At 50.6% G+C, this 13,882-nt stretch overlaps 1 protein-coding gene across 6 annotated transcripts in view; it reads right to left on the reverse strand.

The window, feature by feature from the left end:
* COPRS (coordinator of PRMT5 and differentiation stimulator) overlaps positions 1 to 13,882 on the reverse strand; it is a 126,281-nt gene that overhangs the window by 63,387 nt on the left and 49,012 nt on the right. Inside the window, exon 1 of one of the 6 annotated variants that reach the window (XR_010392167.1) lies at positions 8,739 to 8,940. The exons of the other annotated variants lie outside the window; for them this stretch is intronic. The gene's annotated coding sequence lies outside the window, so the exon portion shown is untranslated. Of the gene's footprint in view, positions 1 to 8,738; positions 8,941 to 13,882 lie in introns of those variants that run through there. 6 annotated transcript variants of the gene reach the window in all.

Genomic DNA, 13,882 nt, shown 5'->3' on the forward strand with positions numbered 1-13,882 from the left:
TTAAAATAGAAGAAATTAAAAATTCGTCCATGGTAGTAGCAAAAGACCTCCTCTAAGGACCTGCGAGCCAGCCTGATCCCAGCTGTGCCCCTTCCTGCACGACGGGAAGCAGTCGGAGGTTCGGCATCGGATTTAAGGATTGGGAACGTGCACGTCTGGCAAAACCCGCGCGCAGCCCGGTGCTTCCCGCAGGCCTGTGCCACGGAAACCGGCGGCAGTGACACGGGGGACACGAGCGTGGTTAGCTTGGAGTCGCAGCAACGAGGGGGAGGCGGGAGCTAGCGGGAGCGGTGGGCTCCTGGCGAGGAGCATCCCCCCTCGACTCCTTCCCCTATGGCTCCAGTTTTCTCTGTTAAAGTAGCTGTAATTTGTCCTTGACTTTGCAGAACGGCGATGGCTCCCTTTGCATCTGCCGCCCACAAACTGCCCGTTGCTGCCACGCTGCACCGCAGCCTCGAGGAGAGACACAAACTCTCTCCTGAGCGCTCATATACTCACTGCCGTTCAATTTAAATGCGAGCTTCATTACGACCTTGTTAGCACCCCTCTCCTGTTTACTCCCCATTAACATGCAGACTGTCAAGCTTTATTAGCGCAAATGACCCTGGAAATTGTGAGCCGCCTGAATTCTCGCAGTTTGAAACGTACTTAGCGGGTGAAATTCCGTCTGGGCAGGCGGCCGGGGCAGCGCTCTGCCGCGCGCCGGGCTCCTGCTGACCTGCAAATTTTAGCAGCGTTCGCAACCAAAATCTGATGACAAGAATTAATCTCTCTGAGTTAGGGAAAGCAAAATGACACACACGACTGCCAGGCAGCCCGTCGCAGGTAAGCTAAATTTGGACTTCTTAGTATTACGGACTGGAGAAAATGTGAAAGGGGGAGGACTGAATTTTTTTCACATTAGAAAAAAAATAGAACATCAGGAAAAAAAAGACCCCAAACCCAAAGATACTCTACAAACAGCTAAAAGGGGAAGATAAAGGCAAATAAATTATGTGACTCATAGAGCTCTGCAAACTGCACCAGTGTTTTGGATGCAGCCCACACGGTCGCCTCTGTCTGGGGAGGAGATGTCTTCTGCACCGAACTCGCCCCTCTCCCCTCCGGTCTCGGCTACATTTCTGGTCCCCGGCAGAATATTATAACATATGGTTGGCTTTTCCACATAATACCTAGTTCATAGTCTCACACAAAAACTTCCACAATATATGTCATTTTGACACGGGTTTAAACATGATAAACAGGGTAATACGATCTCCAGCTGTTTGAGCAATTCTGGCCATAAACCGTCCCGCTGCCTCGCCGCCCCGCGGGGCCGGGCATCGCGCCTGCGGCTCCTCCGCGCCCTCCGCTGCCACGCCGTGACGGCCCAAAGGAAAAAAGCAGAAAAGTAATGGTAAAAACCCTGAAAAAACCCTGCTTAGGCCTGTCTGAAATATTGTGTGCAACGCTTCAGCGAACGCTTGTATGAAGCACTTCAAGAGTGGGAGAAAGGATCCGAAAAGAAAATCCAGAAAAACTAAATCATCCCAATTCTCCAGTTCAAAAGACCCATTTCGATATTTAGCTCGCTTTCACTAAAAAAGCTTTTAAAAGATCAAAGAGCTTGTAAACAAAACTTTCTGCCCAGTTTTCTGAGCTGCCACAGAAAAAACGCTTTGCTTTCAATTGATTGCAATGATTTATTTTCTCTATTTTTCAGTATAGCCTAGAGGATCAAGAAACATCTTGCCTTTATGATTTTTCCACGGTGCTGGTGAAGTGCATGAGCACCCGCCGGGGCAGCCGATCCCGCCGGCACGGTGCTTCCCGCGTCCTGATCCCGCCGGGTGAGCCGAACGCCCTGCCGGCCAGCCCGCGTGCGGAAGGAAGAATATGTTTTAATATCGGAGGATTTTAGTATCGGGAGCGTGCCACCTCGGCAGCGGGCTGCGGAAAGGGAGAGCTAAGGGGGAGGTGGAGGGGAATTTAGGTCTCACGCCAGGAAAGCCATTAATATAACTGAGCACCGTTGACAGGGCAAAAAGATAAAAATTGCAAGCCAAAGCTGCGCAGGGAGGATTTGCCTAAAGACGGCCTAACTGATTTAGCAGCAATTTAGGCAGCTCGTCAAGCGGTGCAGCTCCCGCCCGCCCCGGTAACGCTCTCTTTCCATCCCGCGCTTCCCCGGCTCCAGCTCCCGAAACAGCAGCGGGAGGAAAGGCTCGGCGTATCTTGTTTTTCCAAGAGCTGCTCCCCTATCCCGATGGGAAAGCGCTGCTCTGGTCACCTGCGCAACACCTTCAAACCCTTCCCAGCAGGATCAAAGCTGCTGAAAGAGTGGAGGTCTGCACACAAACCCTGCCAGCCCGCTCCTCCACGGGCGCTGCTCACGGACCTCAGCTCCATCCGCGGTCCCTTCCCCGTACGGAGCCCGGACCAGAGCTTAGGGAAGGGCACCGGAGGACCAGAATGAATCACAGCACTGCACAGGATAACCTATCTCCTACCGATGAGTCTAAGGGAGCTTTACAACCCGTTATTAATTCCAAGTGCACCTGCTAGGGAGTTAATATTTTTATCTCTTTTTTATTTATATATAAACTGAGGCCCAAAGCATTAAGACGTTGCAGTGAGTCAATGGCAGAGGCAGAAACAGAAGCCGGGGTCCTATTACAACGGGAATTTGTTCACCAGATAAGTATGTGCTTTGCATGTGTGTTTTAGACCAGCATAAACTAAGAGAGATGGACACTCTTGCCTAAAGTTTCACAGTGAGTCAGTGCCAAAGCCTGGAAAGGAACCCAAGAACTCCCTAAAAAAACTGAAAGCTTTGTCCTAAAACGTTTTTAGCCTTTGTGCTTCACTGTACCCGAGTCGCGCACCATACCAATACCTGCAGCGCAGCTGGATAGCGGCATTCACCCCAAAGAGCAGCAGTAACGATCCCTGCCTTGGACACAGCCGGGCTGAAACTGCACCCTGCGAGCCCAGGACAAGAGGCTGCAGGCAGCTGTTGCATCTTCTTTGTGCCCTATTTCCAACCAGGCTCCTGCCTGAAACCTCAAAACCACAATATCAGCTACCTGAAAATGCATAATAGTGATCAACGGGGCAAGGCTGCTGGTTTAAGACTAGTAACACATGGCGTTGGGCTTATGCCACCCCTAGAGCTGAGTTCTCCAGCCTTTGCTACACACAAAAAAAGCCTACCTGCTGACTTCACGGGAGCCGTGCAGACGGATGGTTATAAAATCTGAATTATAATACCTGAAAATCAGAAGCAAAAACTTGCATCCAGCATCAGAAATACAGTTTTGCGGCTGTACATGTAACCTGTCTGACTGTAGCAAGCATTTATGAGCAGCCAGGCAGACCAGCTCCCTCTCACACGCACTGGCCTCCTCCGCTCAGCTTCTCTGCGGAGAAGAAAGCAATGCCATCATGGCCGGGGGGTTGTTTGGCTGGTTTCTTAGTATAATCTGATCTTGGTTATACTGCAAATCTTAGTCCCTGGACAGAGATGACCACAAAAAGCCTGCAAATAAACTCAAGTTTGACTGCTCCTTCTCCAGGGAATTCTCTATCCCAAGAACAGAATCTGGTTAGAGAAATTAAGGGAACAGCAAATCTTTGCTGCTTGCTAGCTCTCCCGCAAGAGCATCCCACACTACAGCAACAGCAGTGATGGAAGACGGGTCAGTGTGCATCTAAGAGTGCCATCTGGTGATTGCAGCCCGAGCCATGAAGCTGTGCTTTGCACGTCTACTCACACGACATATCGCATACGTAGGTATTGTGATAGTTTGTATGGCAATCGCGATTTTGATTTATTCTTAGCCGTGGCCATGGTCTTGAGGCCGCTGATAGGGACGTCTCCCGATTCTGCCACCGAGCTCTTCTGCTGCTGACAGAGGTTTCACGCTAGAAAGAGCCGCGCTGGACTGACTTGTCCCGGGAGTGCCGACTCCTTCGAGAAGTCGGTCTCCTCCTTCGGGGATGGGGCCTCCCCAGCTGCGTGTCGGCCTCATGAGTAAAAGAGGTAATTCTCGGCCAGCACATAGGCACACCCGGCACCTGAGAAAGACCTAAGGACGTAAGAGGAGAGAAACGGATACATCTAGTTTACTTACTAAAGTTGCTCCGTGTGAGGAGCTGTGAACAGTGAACTCTAAACTACAGGCTCAGGAGGAAGCAGAGAGGCTTGGGGAGAGCAGCTGAGCGTCCGGGAGCCTGTGCAGGGATTCAGCATCTGCAAAGTGACAAGAACAGCAACGGCACATACGTGAGCTGGGAGGATGCTCTAGCGCGGGTCAGGACGGTACGACGGGTGGCCATCAGTCTCTGCAGGAGAAGGAGCTCTTCCTTCGCGCCATCTAATTACTGCCCCACTCAGCTCTGCGCCATCCGAACACAACTCCAAACCACCCCACGCGCAAGAGGTTTTGGAAGGCACACGAACGGGAGTCTGGGGCAGAAATCGCCGGATTCAGGGCATTCAAGCGTGAGTGCACAGTCAGCCCCGCACGAGCGCCCAGCAGTTTCCCAGTCAGCGCCCGGGCAGCTCACGCATGGGTGCCCCATCGGCTCGTGCATGGGCGCCCGATCCGTTCACCCACGAGCACCCAATTAGTCTGTGCAGGAATGCTCCAGCAGCTCACGCATGGGCACCTACTACGTTAATGCATGACTGCTCCATCAGCACGCGCATGAGCACCCAATCGCTCCGTGCCCGAGCGCCCGGTGAGTTCCCCCACGAGCGGCCAAGGGGCTCACGCATGAGGGCACAAGCAGTTCCTGCACGCGTTCCCGCTTCGCTTACCCAGGAGTGCCAAGCTGTCTGCGCTTGGGTGCCCAACCGGTGCATGCATGAGCACCCAATTAGCTCGCACACGAGTGTCTAATTAATATACGCTTGAGCACCCTATTAGTCCATGCTTGAGCGCTCAGTTGCTGCTTGCATGAGCAGCCGAGCAGTTTACGCCCGAGCGCTGTTTCACAGGCGAGCGCTCCGCTGGGACCCGCACGACTGCCTGACGCGCTCGCGCTGCACTGCCCGGTTACGCCACGCCCGGGATCCCGCTTCGCACGCGCATGAGCCCCAGCCAGTTCCTGCATTAGACCAGTTAATTCACACGAGAAACCAACTCACTCGCACAGGGGCAGCCGGCTGGCTCACGCCTGCGGGCCGCGCGGGGCACACGTGGCAGGCTCGGGTGGCCGGAGCTGCAGCGCTGCCTGCGTGGGAGGACACCCGGCACTGCCAGGTGCTGGTCACAGCCAGCCCCAACTGCTCTGAAACCCATGGAAACGCCCAAAACACCCGCTCAGAGGAGCCCACAGTGCCCTGGCTCAGACACATTTAAGCAAGAGCAGCAGCTGCTAACGGAGGTGTGTGGAGGGAAGGACGGCGGAGGAGATGCAGGGCTGGAGATGCATCTTGGAAAGATGTGCTCCGTGACCCAGGAGCATGAGCCCAAAGGGCCCGCAGCCATGCGGGACCCACATCGGGGCAGCGACACCCCGGGGGACCACGGGCACGGGCACCTCACGCCGGGGCAGGGACACCCCGGGGGACCACGGGCATGGGCACCTCACGCCGGGGCAGGGACAGCGAGGAGCACGGAGGAGCGGCAGGCGGAAAGCGTTACACACCACCCGACCTCCTGCGCTGCCCGCTGCCCCCCCAGAGGAACTGGGACCAACTGAGCACAACCCGGGGTGAAAACGGGGGAAGCTGAGGCTAGGAAGGGGGTTTGGCTTCAGCTGAGCTTGGGAGAGGGCAAGGAAAGGTGTCTGCTGACATGTTTAACTGCTTGTCTTTTTCTTCCTCTCAGTACCTGAATCGGTGATCAGAAGTTTGTGTTAATTGCAATTATTAAATTACTTTAAAATTCCCTCAGTTGAGGCTGTCCTGCATGTGACAGGTGGGGCCCAAGGACCTGATTCAAGGCTATTGCTAAATCAGTCCCTGAAACACTAAGCTTGCAGTGACATAAATGAGCAAGGGCCCATCTCTTTCGATCAGCTTTTAAAGAAAGCTTTGCAGCAAGAAGCACTAAACCCTGCAGATAGTGCTACTATTCCTACGGAGTAAGCTTCCCTCCCAAGGCTGGGTTGCTAGGCAAGGAAGAGAGAATAACACTGGAAAAATTCAACCCATGACAGCATTGTGTAAAGACAGAAATACAAGAGTCATACTTTTAGCCCTCTTTTGCTGCGCTGGAGCCACATAGAACTTTTTAAAAAAGTTTAAGGAAGATTCATAGTTATTTTATCTTCTTTACTTCTGCATGTCTCTTGCAGAAGTATCAGAAACATCAGCTCGGGAACCAGGAATAAAAGTTGTCTGGAAGCTCTGACACAGGCCCAGGTGCTCGCGACTCTGCAGCGTGCGGGCAGGATCTCGCCATCCGGGGAGTAGCGACCAGCAGGCTCTAGAGAGACATTTCACTCGAAACAAAATAGATTGGCTTAAGAAGGATAAACTCTGTAGCCTGTGCTACACAACAACTCAGACAAGATGATATAATGACGCGTTGTGCTCCTAAAATCTGTGATCTAATCAATACAGCTAGATTTGGTCTCTGAATAAGACTGGCATCACTGGTAAGTCCAGCCTGCACAACTGCCCTTGTTGAGGAACCAGGAAAACTAGGCGGCATGCATTATGCCTTGCTCAAGCAAATAGAAATGTACCATAGCAATGTCTGTATCTGTTAACCCTCAGCAGTGATGCCAATGGTTTGGGCTCAACAACAGTTCCCTGGTTTTGGAAGCAGGGTCACAGATCTCTCATACTGCTGAAACTTGCCCTGGAGTAAGGAAACCTGAAAAGTCTGAGCTGGATCTGGCTGCCACGGAGGACAGAAAGAAAAAACTGGGCTCTTGTAAGACTATGACTCCCTCTTCTACCAGACCTCCCTTGTCCTTTGCACTGGGACGGGACATTTCTTCATCCTCTTGCGTGTTGTGTGCCTAGTGCAATGAGAGGCACATATCCTACCGGAGACCGTTCACACTCACCTCACCAAAGCACACGTAGCATTTGCCTATGTCCAGTCAACTGGGATCATGGTCAACCAGGGCACTTTGGATGCATTAAAATAGGCATACGGGGTGCAATTGTAACGCTGGCACGTTTGTACAACCTTCTCCATTGAAAATAACTAACTTCAGAGTCCCATTTCTAAAGGCGGCGTAAGTTCTTAGGAGCATACGTCCTAGTGAAAGCCAATCAAAATTATGTTCCTAAGGCCTAGAGCATCTAAATTTTACTTAAAAATCTCCACCTAGTGATTCCCATCCACCGGCCTTCTCCCTAGGTCACATCCAGCCTCGAGCAAACAGCAGGCACAGGGCGCAAGGCTCGACCTGAGGAATCTCTTCTGAAAAGGGGTCCTGGCCTCTTAACTCCCGAAGCCGTTTCTGAGAATGAAAGTCAATCCACTACAGATTCATAGGTGAACAGACAGTGTATGGCTGGAGAGGGAATTAGTGAGTGGATTTACAGAGATGCATTTGGAGAGACTCAGCCTAAGCTCTCAGCAGAATTTGCCAGACAAGGCGATTTACCGAGGCTCCTGCTCTAGCACCAAACCGACACCCTCCCCTGGCCGAAAGCCAGGCGAGCCGGAGAGACGCTTCTCCTCAAGCAGGCGGGAGCTGTACTTGCAAAGTCACTACCCTCGCCAGACTGATTCATCCTACCCAGCCCTAAAGGAGGGGATTAGCCCATGGATTTTACCAGCAGTCTTTTGGATTCAGATCTCATTTACCCCCTCCCATTAGCTCAGAATCAGGGACCTTTCCCCCTCTGGACATGCTCTGGCTGTAGAAGCACCAGGCTTTACTTTCCTCCAAGGAGCATAAAAGCTTTCTCATTTCTTAAGCAAAATCCATCAGCATTTACATTTCTTCATGTGTTGAAATCCCTGCTGCCAGTGCTGAAACTGAACCTAGCAGAGGTTGTGCTCAAGGAGACCATCAGCAGTCTGTGGCTAAATCCTCAGCGGGAGATAAGGCACCTGAACACCTGCAAGTACCTGGATTTATAGGCTTTCAGCAGAATCTCTTCTGCCCATAATACTCAACATAAACATGAAATACATAGAGCAACACTGCAGAGCCAGCCCCCACCTTTCCCAAGAAACTGGCTTTCTTCTTTCGCCCTCCCTGCCTAAATGGGAATTTATTCAGGGGAACCTGGCCAATAATCCTGTGAGCTCTTAACAATATATTTTGGACAAAGGACAATGTTAGGGAAAAAAAATTAAAATAAAAAAATCACCTAATTATGACAGGATGTGATGTCATTAGTGATCTGAAGTGCCATTAAATCTACTAGTGCAGTTAACCAATTAAAGGCTATAGTTTTACAGACATGGATAATCTTCAGGTAACTAAATGGTTCACAAATCACTGGCATTAACTCTTAGATTTGAGCGTCAGGGAGTTTCCAGAGGAGACAGAGAAGGAAAGGATGTTGCAAGAAATCAGCAGGCTCATTTAGCAGTCCATCCTGATCGTTGTTTAACAGAGTTTTGCAATTAGGCTAGAGGATGCCTTGCTACATGTATACTTAATGTTCAGACTCAGTGGTTGAGAAATAATCAGTACAGAAATGGCAGTTGAGCCTAATGCACACAGATGGGAGAGATCCCACGCTCCTCCTCCTCCCTCCACAGACAAAACAGCAAAGTTCAGACCAAGCACGCAGGGAGCTCTTTTGGGGTCCCTGCACCGTCTTCGGTACTCACCTGACCCTGATTACCACCACCGCATCGCATCACGCTTAGCCTTAGGTGTATCGATCCTCACAATAATCCTGTGAGGCAGGAAATGCTTTAACAACTTTCTTACAGATATTAAAAGGAGGCACTAAACGATTAACTGACTTGCCAAAAGTCACCGGGGAGACCCGCAGAAGAGCAGGGAACTGAACCCAGGTTTTTCAACCTTCAGCTCAGTGCCACAAGTTTGCACTTCTCTCCAGAGCTCCTTCTCCGTGAAAGATGTCCCAGCTGCAGCTGTTGAATTCCCTCCGTATCGTAGTATCGGATTTGTTTGTAGGAAGGTGTGTGCGAGGTTTGCCCAGGAACTGCGAGGAGCTTATCTGGTTTCCAGTTACACGCTCCAAGCATTCCAGAGCAAATAAAAGCAACCTTTAGCTCTACCGAGCGTATTTTCTGTTCCAGGGAAGGTTAGTTCTGCTCGTTTTAACAAACTAATCGCGGTTTTGGCTTTGTCATTCTCACACAAGGTGTTTGCGCGGGTAGGTTTGGCCCCAGAAGACCTCGGCATTGGGCAGCGGCTTGCTGCCTTGAGAGCCGCCCTCAGACTCCCAAACACAAACAGGCTGAAAAAACTCTCTATCTGATAATATCCTCATAGGCCCACGCAAAGCGCACGGAGATAGATACGCTGCAGGCCTCCTGGACTGTTTTATAGAGTTTGATTTTCTCTGAGGGACTTCATTGGCCTCAGATACATGAATTTAAACCTGGAAAATCCAGGCCTTCCAAGGGTTGTATGCATCGACCTGGCAAGATATGTGTTTGACTACAGAAGAACAGAAGTAGCAGGTAACTCATCATGCCCATATACACACTAAGCACTAAAAAGCATCAGGGATTTAAACAAATCCCCACTAACAGGAAAACACAACTACTCCTGGAAGGAGAACCTCCGTAATAAAGATGTTACAGCGTTAGCAAACACAGCTTAGTAACATCCTAAGCTGAACTGCACTTAAAGGGCTAACTTGCATCAAATCAATAAATCCTGCGATGGTGGCTGTTGACAGGCCATCAGGCTCGTAACCCGACGGCCTTTCATTTTCCCCCTTCGTCGTCCGAGTGCTCTCTATTGCTTCTGAAGGCATCGTACCTCGTGGCGGGTATTTTACCAAACGTCTCCATGAGGCGTAGTGAAGAGCTCTTTGCTTTCCACATCTGAAATTCCCTGTTTAGCGCAGATCCTCGGAAAGGGAAACATCACCGAGAAGCTAAATGCTTGTCAGAGGGAGGAGACGCACACACGCACTTTACTAAACCTGCTTTATCAGAGCAAACTTTCTTCCACAAAGAAATATTCACAGCTCTGGCAGAGGAAACACACTTATCGGCTCAGCACTGTTTGCAAAGGAAATGAAAAATGGTCAATGTTTATAACTTGAAGTGTTTTTAATGAGCTTAAGTGCTGCATTCTGACTTTGGAGGGAAAGTAAAAGTACTCAGAAAAATAAGCAGGGTAACAGAAATTAAGAGAGGCAGTTTATTCATTTCCCTCGAACCACTCTGTACTAGCACACACAGTCTCACCATCTTTGCTGGTCCTGTTTTACGGCACACGGGATAAACACAGCCTGGCGTGGCAGGAATACGCCTTCTGCCAAACACAAAAGCAAACTGCCACTACCTCTGTCACCTCCCTGCTGGATTCAACACGGCCACGGCTGAATCACCGGCCGCTTACTGCACTTAACTCTCTGGCGTGATCCTTGCACCAAGAGCTCTGAGCGCAGCAAAGCACGCCCTGAGTTTTCCTGCTCCGGTGGCGAAGGCACAAGGGCTGCGTTGCAGGTAACAGCGCGGACAAATCCAGGTTTGAAACCAGTTGAAGACAGCAAGTTAAAACAGGAATCTGGGAGTGAAACCATTTCATTAATCATCTTCATTATCTTGGCATATATCAGGAACTTATTAGCAAAACTTGGGAGCTAAGCAAAGGAGTATGAATCCTCCAAAAGAGGTGCAATTAAAAGAAGACAACACACACCCAAGGGAAGAACAAATAAATAGGAATCTGTTAAAAAGCAAAGAACACAGCGTACTGGAGAACGGGTCCTTATTCCCAAAACGCAGACCACGTCACCAGACCCCTCTGCCTCCCCAGAGCCCAACCAGGCTTCACTCCTCCCCCCAGACCCAAGTGCAGCCTGGGAACCATCTACACGAACAGGCAGAGACCCACCCCGGCACAGGGTAACTCAGCGCAGACGGTGAAAGACAGAGCAGCTGGGTCAACCTGCAGTGGTGTATAAAATCTTGCAAATTTGGATTAGGTAGAAAGCCCGTTGCTACGGGACTTTTGTTTTTTAACATGTTGTTTAAATTACTGTTCTTGCTTAAATTTAGCAGGGAGAAAGTCACAGTACCAACCTGTTTTTGGTACAGTGAAACCAAGGACTGTCTGGGTTACGCACGGAAAAACTGAGACTTGCAGGAATGCGCTGAGCCACTGGCAGTCCCAAGGCACTGCGATGGCAGACGCCGAGCTCCGGGCAGGCCACGTTGTTGTGGAAACATCAAGCAACACAATCTTGGCTGAGCTCTGCTGGCAGAGGCTCCAGTCCGACATTCCTCAACATTGCAAAAATCCCCTCTGCGTGCCAAGCTGCCGGTCCTGCGAGGGCTGGTGAAAGCCCATCACCCGTGGACCCGTTACCTTGAACACGGCCGCACAACGGGAGATAGCAGAGGTGCCTCCCTGCGACATACTGAAGCAAAGATAGAAGAGGGATAGTCACGGTGACGCAAGCCCGGAGGCAAGGCAGAGTTTCACATACTGCGATTTCTAGCTTAGGAAAAACCCTCTGTTTCGGGACATAACAGGCAGGGTCCCATTAACCTCAAAATGGGGAGAGTACGCGCCCCTGCAAACGCACTCCTCAGCCGTACTACTGGAAAACCCTCGAGGAAGAACTTGATCGAACCACTTGGACTATATTTGAACAGGACGTCACATCTCCAAAGAGAAAATTAAATAGCAGCAGATGCATACACCAGCTGATACATAAAGACAATTAAAAAAGAAGACAACTCCCCTTCTACCTCCTTCTCCAAGTACCCAGCAACTGAATGAAGTATTTAAACACTGCAGATCTAACCTCATATTTAAACTCGGACCACTTTACACCACCTTGAGGGTATATTAAATGGCCTGGAAGTGAGTATAAATAATTACGTGTAATCAAAAATTCAGGCTCCCTTTTGCCTGAGGTGAAAAAAAACATATTCGTTCCAAATCCAAATTCCTTTCAGAAATGAATTTTCATGACTGATCAGCGTATCTGCTAATCAACGTTTCGGCAGTCTAGCTCTTCAGCGCGAATGCCAAGAGCAGATGATGCTGATGACAAAAGATGATACGATCTGCGCGTTCATTGAATTTATCCAGGTTTGATGGATTCCCAGTGCCTTGGGCACATAATTAAATCTGACTGATTAGGGTTGAACTGGACCAAATTGAAATCCATTTAAAAAATCTGATTTTTCCTCCAAAAGCACAGCCAGGAGCAGTGACCACGTCCTCAGGACACAGTCTTTTCGGTCACTGCAGAGACCCACGCCGCGGCCGCTCTGCGCGGCTCATCGGCCAGGGCGCGCGGCGGGACCCGGGGCGGCGGATGCCAAGACGAGGATGCAGTCGCAGACCCCCGCCGGCCACCACGCCGGTGCCTCCAGCCCCCGCCCCGGCCCTCCGACGGGCCTCCCCTCCCCGAGGCAAGGCCGGCAGTCGCTCCCGGGAGTATGCCTTAACGCGCTGGGATAAAATCGCAGTGGTTTCACATCGCGACAGTGGCGACAAGCGGCTCCTTCAGCCGGTGACTCGCTGGGACTGAGCCCACGCCAGCACTGCTTCATACACCTGAGGAAACCCAAGCGAGGGAGCAGGCCGGCAGATGTTTGCAACCTGCTCCTGGGCACGGCTACAAAGCCAGAAGTCTTCAGCACAACCCTCACTATTTGTCCAGCCCAACCACGGAGCCACGGCGGAAGCGCCTGCATTAAACTAACATGAGCCCCGGCAGCTCTGCACGGGCTCGGTGAAGCGTTGGCCGCTCAAGCCTAGAAACGTTAACTGGAAAGTGGAAACCAAACAGACCTAGACCACTACGTACGAGCACGTGGATTTAGAAACGGGCCTCTGTTACTGCTGCACGGGTCAACTACCTGCTAGGTACAGAGGGCTGGTTCACAAGCAGGAGCTGGTCCAGAGCTGGTCCTTGATGAAGCCCCCGTGGGGTCTAGCACTGCCTAGACACTGCTGTGGCCGAGGAAGAGCTGGGGGAGATCGGACACAGATGCACTTCTGTTTCTCTGCCTCTTGCTCAGCCCTTACTTTCTGCAGCCTCACCACAGAGAAAAAAAAAAAAGAAAAAGAAAACAGGAAAAAACCCAAACACGTGACAACATTTCGAGAGTGACCTAGTTAGTAGGTTTGGATCCTTCGCATTCCTGGCACCCAGCACTCGCAACGGCATACATGAAAACCAGCACACAAAAACAGGGATTATTTTTCCCATGGCACTTCAAAATAAGGTAAAGGTTGAAAACGGCCTGGCAATTCACACTGAATGAACCCATCTGTCTGCAATCTGCAGGCTGTAAACAGCAGAGCTGCTGGCAAACAGGAAAATGATTATTTAAAGGGAAAAAATATCTCACCGTGCCTGTGTTTTCACCCACTAACAGAGGACTGCAGAAGTAAATGAACATCTACTAATTATTTAAACCTAGGAGTGGAAAGGCAACATCTCTTCTCTTGGCTTCTGAGCTGGCCTAATTCCCATGTCTACCCACTCCCTGGAAATAGTTTACTATGATCTTTGACACCAGTAACTCGGAGCAAAGCAGAGCTTTGGTACATGCTCTGTAACGGTGCTCGGATTTGGCTCTCGCTCCTTGGCTTGTTACGGCAAGTGCTGAGACACGACAAATGCTCTCCCGGGTGCTCCATTCCCATCCACCGACCTCGGATGTTGCAGCGTATTTCTGTGCAAAATCACCCATTATTCAGCAGCAAGGATTAGCTGCTGCAGCTAAAACCCGCGGGCCCTGGTTTCAGACCTCTGTGCAGAGTCATTAAATCAGGAAACTAAAAATTTGCACTTCGGTCT

This window comes from Dromaius novaehollandiae, chromosome 18 (assembly GCF_036370855.1).
Source record: "Dromaius novaehollandiae isolate bDroNov1 chromosome 18, bDroNov1.hap1, whole genome shotgun sequence".
Lineage (NCBI taxonomy): Eukaryota > Metazoa > Chordata > Aves > Casuariiformes > Dromaiidae > Dromaius > Dromaius novaehollandiae.